We start from the raw sequence: 14493 nt of genomic DNA, 5'->3' as shown, positions 1-14493 counted from the left end.
TGTTACTTTCTGAGCTAGTTCGATCAGGATCCTAATCAAAATCGATCAGGAATCCTGATCGAAGATTCAGTCGACCAGAATGGCAATATCAAAGTAAGATCGATCAGGATCCTGATCGATTTTGACCAGGATCCCTGATCGATTTGGTACGAATCCTGATCGATTTGGTATAAATCCTGATCGATTTTAAACCAGAAAATTAAGGAAAAATCCCAGAATAAAAGGAAAAATTCCAGAAAATTAAGAAAAAATCCCAGAATAAAGGGAAAAATTCCAAAAAATTAAGGAAAAATCCCAGAATTAAAGGAAAATTCTTGGAAATTAAGATAATTTCTAAATAAAAAGGGACGAAAGTAAATAGTTGTAAATATGTAGGTCGCTCCACACTTTACGCAAAAACGATACCCTGTAAAGGAACAAATGAACTTAACTTCTACGAAACCTAGTCTCTGTTTCCCAAAAGTTGGGAGGCAAATGATCGGGATAAATAAATTTTGATTGTGTAATTAAATATTACATTGATTATACAAGATGTGGGCTGCTAGGCCCAATAAGAAGATGTATGATATTCAGACAAAAAAGGTTAGCACATTGATTAGGCCTGATGGACCAGATCAGGCCTGATGGAACAAAGAAGGCCCAAAACCCTGATTATTAATTAATTTCGTAATTAATTAATTAGGGGAAAATCAGCTATGAAAAAGAGTCCCAATAAGGACATAAATCCTTGTAGATTGGCCTCCAAGGAACCTCATAGGATAATGAATCAGCTTCCTACTTCCTAGGACTCCAAAGTCCATTCTAATTTAGAGACTTGACCACCAAGTCTCCTATACCAAGTCCAATTCAAGGACTCCCAACATTTATATAAGGGGTCTCACCCCACAAACAAGAACTATGTTTTTTGACTTGATCATTGGCAATCATTAAGGTACGTAGGCATCTTGTTAAGGCAAATTGAGTCACGAAACATAAGAGCAGTCAAATCGAGCCTTGAAACTCACGTTCCTTAGTAATAAATACAGCAATTATATATCTTAGTTTTTAATCCATAACACCATATAAGTTATTAAAATTCTCTAAATATTTTGATCCTCCAAAATGATATATTTTCTTTTGCTAAGAAAGGTCTTTAAAAAGTCTCTATAGTGTATTCCTTTTATTTTTTTAATAATGACTCTCATCATTTAATTCATTTCCATAAATAATTGATTTTGTGATTTTTCTCCCCTAGTTTTATTACAACCACTTCACATTTTTCACAAAACAGGGAGGGTGTTTTAGTGAGGAGGTGAGGAGATTCTCTTAACTAAGTTCTAATAATATTACCTTTAACTAAGATCTATTAATATTAATTAAATTAATAGAGAAAACAAAGATTTTATTACGTGTTTCACCAAGTATTTAAGAGAATCTTATTCTTAAAAGTCATTATCCTTAATAATAATAAAAAAGAATTAAAGATTCACTTAAGTCATCACTTATATAAATTATACTTTTTTTATTCACCTTTTAACATGAGATGAAAAGCCTATTGAAGTGTAAAATTACATATTTTAAACTGTGCACATTATATTTTATAGTAACTATTTTCTTAAAAAATACTTAAAATATGACAAATATATATAAATTTCACCATAACTTCTTACTTTTGAAAAGATCACTCTCCAAATTTGTTCACAAGTCCCGCTTCTAACTACATTAGTTTAGTTACAAGAAAATGATAGATAGACAAATTGTCTACCAGGTAAATCACATAACACATGATATCTATGGAAGTAACATGAACAAATTTAACCTTTGTATCGTGTTTTTTAGCAATTTTTTTTTAAAAAAAAATTCATGTTTAAGAATTTAAATAAATTTCAATCCAAATTTTAGATATTGTGGATCTAAATAATTTTAAAAAAAAGTTCAGATTTTATAAATACTTAAATAGAATGAAAAAATCAAAAATTTTAAACATAAATTAGGTTACATAAGGAAATTAATAAATGCTTGAATCATGTAATTCAAATTATATTAAGAGTATTAATAAAAATGGAGATCACTAATCTTATGCATATTTTTGTAGAAATGTAAATATTGTACTAGTTAATTGAGATTAAAGAAAATCATTAAATATAAATTAATTGATAATATCAACAAGGAAAGTGTAAAGTTGGGAGCAAATATTACTATCAAATCTTGTAGAAAATGGAAACGTTTTTCTATGAATACGTATATCTCCATGTATTTTTCCATTTTCAAGACATTACCCTTCTTATAATTATGGTATGATACTTAAATATTTATCCAAAATCTTGACCACACGAATCAAAACCAGATCAACCGTAATTCTCTAGTTCTCTCCCTAAGGAGGGTTCTCTTTCGAAACTCCTCATATATATATATATATCATATATATATATAAAGAAGTTTCAATAGAAAACCTCAGAAAAGAATATTGTTTTTAACCTTGATTTGCGTATTAAAAATGTGTATTTATACCTTATTTATGTACTAGTATACTATACGTATAACATTAATATTAATTATTTATACGCATCTACATTAATACGTTTCCTTAATTACAAATATTTTAATTTTACATTCTATAAATCAACTATACAACTTCCTTTTTAAGTTATCAATTTAAATTAACATGATTAATCTAAATGACATGATTGATCACACACACATATATATATTAACACATATATATATTAGTATCTTGGTATAATCAGATCATGCCAGTTACCTTATTTAAGATTTTAAAAATTTGAATTATAGAAATTTACCTTATTTATGTAAGTATTATATATCTATATCATTAATGGTAATCTTTAAATATTATTTGGAATATGTTGTGTTCTTGATTATAAGTCAAACAAAACACCTTAGGGTCTGTTTGGAATTGTTGTTGCAGACAACAACATCAGTTTTTTACAGAAAAGCTGTTAGAAAGGTGTTTGATAAATTCTAAAATTTGTTGTCTGGAAAAGTACTTTTGGTCTAAAACCTGCTGTTAGCAAAAATATGTCCCCCATACTTTTGGAAAAAGCTGTTTTCAACTTTTGCATAAATTAGCCCAACTTTTGCAGAAAGCTGTTTCACAATCAAATCTTCTCAAAAATATTATTTTTATATATTATTTCTCAACATATGCATAAATTAAAAAAAATTACCAAACAATCATCTAATTTTTCTGACAGCACTTTTTCCACCAGCACTTTTTCTCACGGCACAGCAGTTTTCAACAGCACTTCCAAACGGAGCCTTAGTAGATTTAACCCATAGTAGGATATAAGAAAGAGTATAATTTTTTGATCGAATTTGTGTACATAATTACCAAAATAAAATAAATATAAATGCTTAATTCATTTAGATTTGTGTCATATCCTAATCTTTATATTTTGGTCTTATATCATTTATTTAAATTTGTGTCATAATTATTACCAGATATTATGTCTTGGTCTTATATTGTGGTGGTATTATATACCGGATATTTCCCTTCTATTTTGGCTTAAATTTTAGAATTTCTGATTTTAAATCAAATGTAAATCTAGATAATTCTGAATTTGAAGATGAAGTGTAAAGAAGTCAAAATCCATTTGAGTTTTTGTGAACCTATGCATCAAATTAAAGTACACAGGTTAGGACCAGAACATCTTCAAAAGATCTGAAAAAAAAATGGATCATTCATGTTCTATATTCCAATTATCAATTTGAATGTGGATATTGGCAATCTGATTATAAATGCAAAGGGATTTCAAAATAGGTATCAATTTTTATTGGAAAGCAGAGCCAAACATATACAAATTTCAGACTGAAGTGTGTTTTGCAGTGTTCGTAATAGCTAGTACATGGGAATTTTTTTGTGTAGGTATAGAACATCTGAGTCTGAAATGAGGTATTTTGGTATTTTTCATTACGCTTATATCTCCAAGTTCTGTGCATAGATTCGTTCAAGAAAACCTTTATGAACAAAAACTGCCTTGTCCTGGATACCATCTTTCTCCGCAAATACTTCCCATTTAGATATTTCTAAATGGATTGGTACCATCTCCGTACGAGAAGACCGTCATCCAACCTATACAAAAGAAGTAAAAGGACCAGATTAAATGGCCATTCTAACTGCTTAAAAGTCCAACCAAATGAAACAATAATATTCATTTGGCCATTTTAATTATCAACTTCAGAGTTCGGTTGTCACGGTTACGGAATTTGAAATACCTTTGCTGTGTTGGATTATACATTGTTGCAATCTGGGAGTATAATGACCAACCACACTGGCAGGTGGAACCTGAATGGCTTTTTCAGGCCCAATTCCATATATTTTTGTTGAGGCAATTCTGAGATCTTCGACATCGGAGAGTTTTTATCGAGAAACCAACAACCAGAAGTGCCTAGCCGTGTGTAGACCGAAATGGACTCGCGAAGCTGGTAAACGTTTGGCTAAGATCCTTTCTGAAAGCTCGAGAGTACCAAATGAATTTCTGACATGAAGAAAGGTTCACCTGTCTAGAGTTCTCAATACAAGGTTCAACTCGATTCAAAGAAGTCTAAGCTTTTACGAGTGAATGGGTTGTGAAATTCCACTACTGTTCCCTCTTTATGGTCCAAGTTAGCAATGAATGGAGCACATATTCCTGGACCATCTGCATATATATCAACCTAAAAAAATGGCTTTAGTAACAGAAATAATACAACTCACTAAGAATTGAGACCAGAATTGAGATGCTAGCAGTACTGATTTTGAGTTAGACTGCATATTACTATTATCTATTAAACAAAGCTCCCAAGTTGCTTGCTGCACATAGGATCAAAGAAAAGCTCCTAAAACACATCGAGACATTCCACATTGTTAAAGTGAGAAAGTTCGAATGCCTAGTCTCCTAGATAGCCAAAAGTCAACAGCAAATGTGTACAAGAAGTAGCAAACAACTGGGGCAGGGATTTAGTCGTTTACTACAAGTCGGCCTGCGTGATTGTCTTAGCCTACATCACTAACTTGGGAATAAGTGCCATCATTAAAACCAAGATTGGAGTCACTAATAACAAAATTTGAATAGGAAACATATAAACAGTAATGACTACGAAGATGAGAGGTGAAGTAAAAATTGCAGTTTGACGATAATTATATTTGTGTAGGACATGAGCACGAAGAAAGGACAGGCATTCTACATTATACTACAAGGAACAAGCTATTGTTTACACTTGTGGAATGAGAAGGGGGAAAAATGACAAGTACGCATAATGTACACGAATTAGTCTTAGTTTATTCCATTCTACCTCATTCTGTTCCTTCTAACCAAATGGAAACACTGCAAATAGGAAATGCTTATATACTGTAACTGTGAGTGTGGATAACTGTGAGACAGAGAGGGTGGGAAGAATCGGGTGATTGTGGACGTAGGGTCATTGGGCTATAAGATGAGAAATTCTGACTATCAATGAGGGTGTATTTCTAAGACGCCATATTGTAAATTGTAAGATGGGAAAGGTTCCATTATAATGACAAAACTTGAATGTCCATTAACAGAAAATACTAGCTAGACAGCCCAGACTCAATAAAGATAAGATGATAAAAATTTCCCCATGGAAACTATTACAGCAGACACTTATGGTGTCTGTTAGTTGGGCGGAATGGAAAGTATTGTTAACAAATATCTGAATTCGAGGTAAGAGTTGGGTTTTGAAAAAATAAAAGATTTAGTTCTGTTACTTTTATAGGTTGGGAGATACAGGAGTTCTATATTCTAACCTGTAACAGATATATTATAATGAGAATTTATTAATTTATAGTACTTAACCTCTCAGTTAATTTACTTAGCTTGCTCTGAACTTGACTGGCTAAACTACTACATGTGAAAGTCTTCCCAAATGCAAGTACGAACATGACGGTTTATAAAGACTTACTGTAGATTTTTAGAAGCACTGTACACCTCTTGTAAAAGTCCAAAAGAAAGTATGGTCCGGGCATTCTTCAGCAGAGCACTCTCGTACAACTTAAGAGCTCTATCCAATTCCCAGAGATGTCCTCCATTTTGAGAGATTTAACAAACTCGAATGCCAGAAAAATAATTACATTGTAATGAAGAAACTGAGACCACATTAATCACATCACAGACAAAAAACATGAGTGGGTAATTCTTTGTCAATGTTTGAAAACTAACCATACTCATCAATACGAGCATCATAATCATAACTTGTTGTAAAAAAATGCGCCAGAAGTACGCCCAAGTTTGTCCCACCAGGAAAGTAGGTCCAACACACAAGAGTAAATGACAGTTGAGTAAATGCTTATCACATGTTTTAACAATTAAAACTGGTGACAAGATAACATCATCCAGGTGTCCTTAGTGAGAGGAAAAAAACTGGTGTATGAATTTTTATATTATAGAGATTTCAAAAAATTAAAGATACAGTATAATACGTAGCATATACCAGTTAAGCACTCTTCCTCCTTTCTGGAAAAAAGTGCAGTAGCATAAGCAATATCTTCAGCGGGCCTATGAGAACTGCAATTCCAAAAGTTTTGATCCTGAAAGTTTAAATATAAAAATGCAATTACTACAGAAAGGCACATACACCACACACACACACATTCATGATACATAGTAACATTATATCATATTATTTATAGCATCATAAGGGATAGCAAAAAGATTTGTACCAAAGTGAATAGATCAATAGACCTTTTAGGGTGCGATAAAACAGGTAGTTCGTAAACAAGCATATTTGAGGCAAATATGTTCTCCCCATACTTCTAGGTTTTAACCAAAAATGTAAAAAATAAATTGTGCTAGGCAATTGTTTATTGATGGTGAGGCTGCTATATTCTGTTACACACGGCAATGATGGTCCTACCCGCTCAATTCACTGGTAAAAATTAAGTATCGCACTGGTGGGTTAGAAAAGTCACTAGGCAGAAGTACTTGTTTTCCAGAATTCGATTTTCTTCAAAGCCAAACATCTTGCATGGTATTATGTTCTAGAGTCCAAGCAATTCTTTCAAAGATGTCCAAATTCATAACAAATCAAATTTATGTAGTCGATCAATGGTACAGTGACTTCCAAATACAGGTTTGTGAGCAAGTCAAAGGTCATGCTGGCTTCTTTAATTTCTTAAATTTACTATCAGTCGTGAACATAATACAAAGAAAATACTATTAATTTTGAACTGGGATTACAGCTTTGAGACAAAGTACTTCATGGCAGTATATACATACTATCATGATGTCTCTTTTATTCTTAAAAGGGAGGACATCAAATTAATGGTTCCATTAGGTTGCATAAGGGAATCGTACTGATGAGCAAACGTGAAAAGATAAGGTTGTATGCACACAGAAATAATTCATGATTATGTCTTTAAAGTCGTGATGTCAAGAACAAGATACATGAGACTGACTCCTCACAGATAAAGTAACAGCAGCAGAAGACATCAGGCATATTTTTTACAGACACCCACTAAGAAGTAAAAATGACCTGAATACCTTCGAGAACCACTACGCTTAGATTCTACTCGATCAGTTTTTATAGGACTCTAATAGTATAATAGTACAGTACTAGATTTGAATATAATACAGACTATTGCAAACTTCATTCAAATAATACCAGCAGCTTTGAACCATCGAATATGATCTGAATATAAGTAGCTTACAAGTTCTAAATTATTGTACTTGTGTTGATAATTAAGAATGTTAGTAGTATATTTTGTAATTATACCAAAAAGGTAATCAGATACGATATATGTAAATATTTCCCATATATCTGTTAAAAGAATTCTGTACATCAGATAATAAACAGGTAATACAGGTAAGTTGACTTCGTATACGTAGATTAGCATTAAGATATGTTTGAACCACAAAAGGAGTAGTAATTGTCACATATCAGTCGTATATAGTTTGCAGAACTCAAATAATTTTACGAGCAAAGCCCTTTGCTCATATTCAAATCTGGTATCATAATATAGAGTACTTGTATGTTTAGGATTCAGCTTGAATAAACACAAATACAAGTAATGTGCCATATTTTCGTGCCGATTTGGGTCGAACACCAAGCTACTTGACAAACTTATTAACCCTACAGTATTGCAGTAAGCCATACTTGTCTATTTTTCTTTCTTAAGATTTGTATCGACTAATATACTCATTACTCACTCACAAATCCTCCAATAAGACTTGAATCCTGAACCTTTTGTAAAGGTAGGAACAAGAGATTAGATACTCACAAAGACAGATACTAGGCTCAAAAAGCCTTGAATCATCAACTTTCCTCAATCTTTTGACAGTAAAGGAATTTTCAAATGCACACACATCTTGAACTTTAACCTTCCTAGACCTCTTTGGAAGGTGGGTATATAACTACCTAAGTTGGAGGACATGGTGATTATAACCTATGCAGTAGATTTATCAATTAAACATCTTAAACTAAGTTCCTTTTTAACTTTTATATATGTCACATACCTCACTTGCCTCTATTCCCATTGTGTAAAAAGAGTAATTAAAGTGCATACAGTCATTAAAATCTATTAACTTGTGACTCTTTTTTAGATTTGATTGGTTACCAACTATTAAGAACCCCATATTTACATATTTTAAAAAATTGTTTATGTTAGACGCATCCAAATCAGGAAGCAACATTTATTGGGCTGATTTTAAATGGACGGCCGCATATTGAACAAATCTGTTTTACTCCCTATTTCTGGATGATATGATGAAATAAAATAAATTTAATGGACTACAGAGTAGAGGACTAAAAATGTTTCTACAGCTTGTCATAATATAAACGGTTTTACAATATTGATCATATCTCAGACATATATTCATGTCCGAGTATAGTAGATTGTTCTTAGTGTTTGAATCAGTTTCTGAAAGTACTGCTAAGTCATGATGGTGCTCAAGTTCTGGTGGTTACCGTTACTGTCTTTAGAAAGGACAGTAAGATTCTGGGTTTGAAATATTTTGGTTGAGTGCAGAAAGATTACTATTTTGGAATGCAAACCTGCTGCTACTGGTGCTTATTTGTATGGATGCCAATTCCCCGATGAGTTTGTGGTAATGCTGCCCTTCCGATGCTAATAGTTCTCTATTGGTATACCTGGTTAATTATATGGCAGGAACCTAATATAGTTCTCAATTCTTGATCTAGTGCAGCACTAGTTTAAATTCTCATTGTTTATATGCTTGTAACTTTCCCCGCAGTACATACGGGAGAATTTTTTTAAAATGTTCAGCTTAGCAAAAATAACAATTATTTGTATTGAAAACTAATATGGTAAGACACTAACCATAGGCTTTGGAGCATTTGGCTGCTTGCACATTACCCAAGGTACCCTGTATTCTGAGATGTAGCAATTTTTGCAGCCCAAGAGAGATTAGCTTTGCCTACATCGCCACATTTGGATTCAAAAGCATGTACTCATTCTCCACCTGTGCATTAAGAGAAGTTAAAACCCAAACTTTTGTACATTAAAAAACAGTTTCAAGCATCATGTTAGGCAAAGCACCAACTATACAACAAATTGAAATGTAAATGCAAATTAGAATTAGTTTAACATATGTATGACATTAAATAAAATAAGAACACAACAATCAATTCAAGTAAACTAGACAGCAAAATAAAATTAATCACTTAAATACAATTAAGTACCTCATCCCGTCGGTTACCCCAAATAGCTGCATTGTCCACAGATGGAACACGAGGAAGAGGAGCTAACGTAGGCGATCTAGTCCATGCCCATGACCGCAGTAGGAGTACGCATCTGGTGTTCTCCTCGGATGGCTATCTTACATGACTTGCATAACACCCTAAATAAATATGCAGGTGCTGATTCCCATGAGAAATTCCGACAACCCTCTAAAACTTGATCAATGGTAGATACATGCAATGAACCTGACTGCCTGATTGATCTGTGAATAAAACCCCGGAAAACAGCTGCAACAGATATGAATGTGTGTATCGCATGAGCTCGGGAGATGCATCATCAGGCAGTCATTTGAAGTTTTCAGTCGGCCAGCTCAACTGAACCTACCACCTATAAAACTTTTTCCAGGTGCTTTTCCAACAAACCTCCACAATAGGCTTGTCCCGCCCATTATCAAGCAGTGTAAGACCAAATACCTGATCAACATCTATGCGCAGACCAAGGAGGACACTAACATCTTGAAGTGTGATGATACACACTCAGACAGGTAGGTGAAATGTATGTGTTTCAGGCCACCAACGCTCTACTAGTGCAGTGATCAAACCCCAAGCCATGACAATGCAAGAGAGCCGTGAAACACCATCAAACATCAGGTCTGAAAGAATGGGAATCATCCTCTCATATAGCTTCCAATGTCTAGCCTGGTTAGGATTAAGCCGCCATGAATTTTGAAATTCTCCAGCACCCGCCTTTCTCACAACATTGGATACGAATGGATGTAAATGTAGCACGCAAGTCTCTACTCTCTAGGTCCAGGGTCCATGGACAGCTCATCCTCAGGGTGCACACCCTAAAAACAAAACATAATTACAATGTAGTACATCTGTTGATAAGCAAATAGGTTGATTGTTTATAAACTTAGGAAAAAGCAACCGCAAAATCACTTATAATGTTATATACATGCTATAGTATGACATGATGCAGTAAAACATTTATTGACACGAAAGTATGTATGTAAAAATACAGAGTTACATATAAACACTCAGAATCATTGAATGACAAATTCAGCATATCGTATTTAAAGTGAAAAAATGTGATATATACATGTTGGTAGATAGCAAGCATATGTAGTGAAATGTAAACAAGAAGCATAGTGCAACGCTTATAGAATCCAACAGCGGCAAGTTTAAAGTGCTGTAAGTCTACCTAAGTGGATTAAGCTACCTGACAATCATCGTAAGTAATTCGTATTTAAGTTTGCAGTATAATAAGTTTAAATCAGATGCAAGTGCTATTCCGGAATATTAATATTGATTGTCTGTTAAGTATATGCGAGCTCATCATACCAACAAAATATTGGTTCTAAAAGCCATGCAAGCAACAAATTAGTAATAGTAATGAATAATCCATTCAAATTAGTCTCACAAGTAAATGAATAAATTATCAAACTCTATTTTACAGTGTGATGATTTATAACATTCACAACACACATTCAAACCTAAAATTGCAACACAATCATGAATACAGATTAATATAAATATACATATTAACGTTGATGCTCGCAGAATTTGACTTCATAATTTCGTTTCCCCCTTTGCGAAGATGCATCCACTGTTGAGGCGGGTCGGGTTGAAGGAAGATGGATGAATACACCAAGTTATTTTCCCCAAAACTAATTGGAACCCCGGTACAAAATTACTAAAATCCCCTTCAATTTTAAAATCTCTTTATATCATCTTTTAAAATCCTTTTTCCAAAATCTTTTTTTGCATTCACATCAATTTTGTAAAAAAATAAGATTAATTTATATAATTGCAATGCAGTCACTTAATAAAGAGTAAATACAGTTAAACTTCTTTAAAATAATACCAAATTTATTACTTTATCGATATTTCAGCTTTTTATATGAGGAGCTCCGACGGATGTATGAATGACAAGGTGTATGCTATGTATCGGGAGGTATTTGTGATCCGAGATGTTCTGATGAGATTGATGAGGTGTATGTGACCTTTTGTACCTTCACCAGAGGCAGGTTCTGTCGAGGTGTTTTGTTAGGGAGATTGTGCACCTATTATTGCGGTTCCCGCCGTTATTACGATTGTTGCTAAGAGGTGCTGGAGAAGGAGTGTTAGCAGTATGAGGGGCACACATAATAAATGAATTTGTCCCATAGTTGTGTTGACGGTGGGACTCCTCGTGCACGAGCATACTGCGAGCAGTTAAGAATGAAGGGAATGGATTCATGATATTGATAAAACTACATGTAGCATCAAAGATTTACGGGAGTCCATTCACGATTGAAGAACACGTTGTTGATCACTCACTGTCTCCTTAACATCTTTGAGTTGACCAGCCAACGACTTGAGGTGCTGATAATAAGAAGTGACATTAGGAAAATCCTCCATCTTAGTATGATTAAATTGATACTCAAAAATTTGCAGCGCGCACACCTTTGTTATCCTGAAACAAATCATTCACATGAAGTCAAGCATCTATGGCACAAGAACCAGGATGAATAATAGTAAGAAGAAGATCCCACGATATAGTGCTATATGATAACTCCGGTGTACGGGGCTACTCCTTCCGATGCCGCGCCTGGACCTTCGTAGCGGTTGTGGTGTAGCTTTGGTGGGGTATCTGCAAAACAACACCGGAAAGGGGGTTTGAGCCATGCGGCACCTCCGGTGTGAGAGTAAGAGTTTACTTTGAGGAATATAAAGATAGATAAGAAATTATGGTAGTTGTGTGTCTATAGGCGTGTACGAGAATGTGTAACCCCTAAATTGTTTCCCTTTGGGGTATTTATAGCCCAAATGTAGGGTTTAGGGTTTGGTACATTTAGATCAGGGCCGTTCATTTCTGGGGGCGGAGGACGCCTAGCTCGGATGGATTCGCTACACGTGTCCAGGCAGGTACCACCTTTGAGACGACCCAAAGGCGTGTTGACGCGTGTCATGCTTATCTCAGGTGTTGGTTGTTGATAGCCGTCACTGTCATGTGCCCTTCCTTGGTGGGCTGTGGGGCATACCTGGGTTTGGGGGACCCCCATCAAGTCTGCTCTAGCTGGGTTGGACCCTATCTGGGAGGTGATCTTGCTCCTGTGTTGGGCCTGTGTCCGGATCCAAGATGGGAGGTGATCTTGCTCCTGGGTTAGGCCTGGGCCCGGAAATCAATCCGAGTATCGATCCCTCCACTTGATCTGGGCGAGGGGGGTCTCAGTTCTCTAACTGAGCTTGTCCTACCCTGGATCTAGGTTGGACTCTAGCTAGGTTGTCTATACCCTATCACTATAAATCCAAGAAAATACTATTACATCTAATTATTTCCAGTTGGAAGCAGAGACCGTAAGATCCGGGGGAGTCGTCACAAGATCATCCATATGATTCATCATGTTGTGGGCCATGACAATGACTTTAAATACCCAATCCCACATGTGATATTGTACATGTTGCAAATCAAGGGTAAGAAAGATGATGCCCTTAATATTGTGTATCACTTGAGCAGGATGAAGGGTTGAGGAGAGGGGATGTGTTGTTTTGTTATTTCCATCGCCCATGGTGGTTGTTGCTTAGATAATTTGAGAGAAAAAGAAAAATTAGGCTTAGGAAGTTTGGCTCGATACCATGCTAGAATACAGGAAAAGTCCTCTGCCTTGGGATTGTATTTCATTCAATATATATAGAGTTGTATGTTACAATATCAATCTATAACTAGCATAATAACCCGTGCGAGGCACGAGTCATTTTCTAGAATTTTTTATGCATCATGCAATTAGAATGTTTTTAATTGTTTTCTTATTTGTAAATGTTGTACAATGTCTAACGTATATCAAATACAAGTTGATTATTTATCAATGTGTATTATTTTCATAAAAGACAATACCAAATTACACAGCGTTTCAAATATAACTCATTAGCAATATATATATATATATTCTTGTTTGTGTTGTATAATTTGTATTTAATGAAGGGATATAAATAGGGTAGTCAGTGTACGTTTAAAACGAAACGATTATACTTAATATGTAGAATGACGTTAGTATGTTTACAAATAAAAAGTTAAAAAATAACATTTATGTTGAATACAGAGTTAACCAACAATTTTGAATTTTATTTAAATAAACTATATGTACTGGTCTATATTATTACTAAGTTCACTACTAACTTATAATTAACTTATTCAATTTAAAAAGATAAAAAATGCATAATTGAAGTCAGGATGACTTGCAATCATAATATACAATAATGTAAAATTTACACTATTATTAATATAAAAAGTTGATTTTATTGAAAAAGGTTAGTTTTTGAAATTCAAATTATGTATTTGTGGAATAATGTTAGTTTTTTATTTACAATACGGTTACCAAAGTAACATTAAGTTATGTGTGTATGTGTCAGCTTGTAAATTGTTGTATGTTACATTTCTTAGTAAATTACGATGGTTTCAATTATTTATATGCTAAATATCTGATTTATGTACATGTATAATCGCTATTAACATCTAGTGAGACAAATGAGTACTTAAATAACATGCATTTATAATTATTCGAAAATTAAAATTATGTAATAAATAAATTGCAATAATTTAAATATGGTATTCATATTATCATTGACAAACAATCTATATCCAGTTTTTACGCAACTGAGTATCAATCATAGTTGTAATATAAAAATAAATTATATATTATAAAGACTTATTATTGATATTTATGATTTTTATTTCAAGGATTCGAAGAAAAATTATAATTATATCGTTATTTAAACCGTTTTTAAGTTTCTTTTATTACTACTCTAATATTTCTTCATATAATAATTTCATAACAGTGTATACTATTTTCCTAAAATTAAATATTTTTCAATTTG

At 33.6% G+C, this 14493-nt stretch overlaps 1 long non-coding RNA gene across 4 annotated transcripts; it reads right to left on the bottom strand.

Moving 5' to 3' along the window:
* Positions 1 to 3749: 3749 nt before the first annotated feature.
* Positions 3750 to 11333, bottom strand: LOC141659340 (uncharacterized). 4 transcript variants are annotated; one of them, XR_012549724.1, is made up of 7 exons: positions 11175 to 11333; positions 9637 to 10481; positions 9275 to 9416; positions 8989 to 9084; positions 5902 to 6526; positions 4216 to 4656; positions 3750 to 4072 (listed from the first exon to the last, which is right to left on the bottom strand). It is a non-coding gene; the product is annotated as an uncharacterized LOC141659340 (long non-coding RNA). The 4 variants fall into 4 exon arrangements; XR_012549725.1 differs by lacking the exon at positions 8989 to 9084 and having other exon boundaries at positions 5902 to 6085; positions 6159 to 6526; XR_012549727.1 differs by lacking the exon at positions 8989 to 9084 and having other exon boundaries at positions 5902 to 6046; positions 6159 to 6526.
* Between the last annotated feature and the right edge of the window lie 3160 nt (positions 11334 to 14493).

The sequence above is a fragment of the Apium graveolens genome, chromosome 1, assembly GCF_009905375.1.
Source record: "Apium graveolens cultivar Ventura chromosome 1, ASM990537v1, whole genome shotgun sequence".
Taxonomy (NCBI): Eukaryota; Viridiplantae; Streptophyta; class Magnoliopsida; order Apiales; family Apiaceae; genus Apium; species Apium graveolens.
The sequence above is the reverse complement of the archived record's forward strand: the minus strand, read 5'-3'. Positions and strand labels throughout refer to the sequence as shown.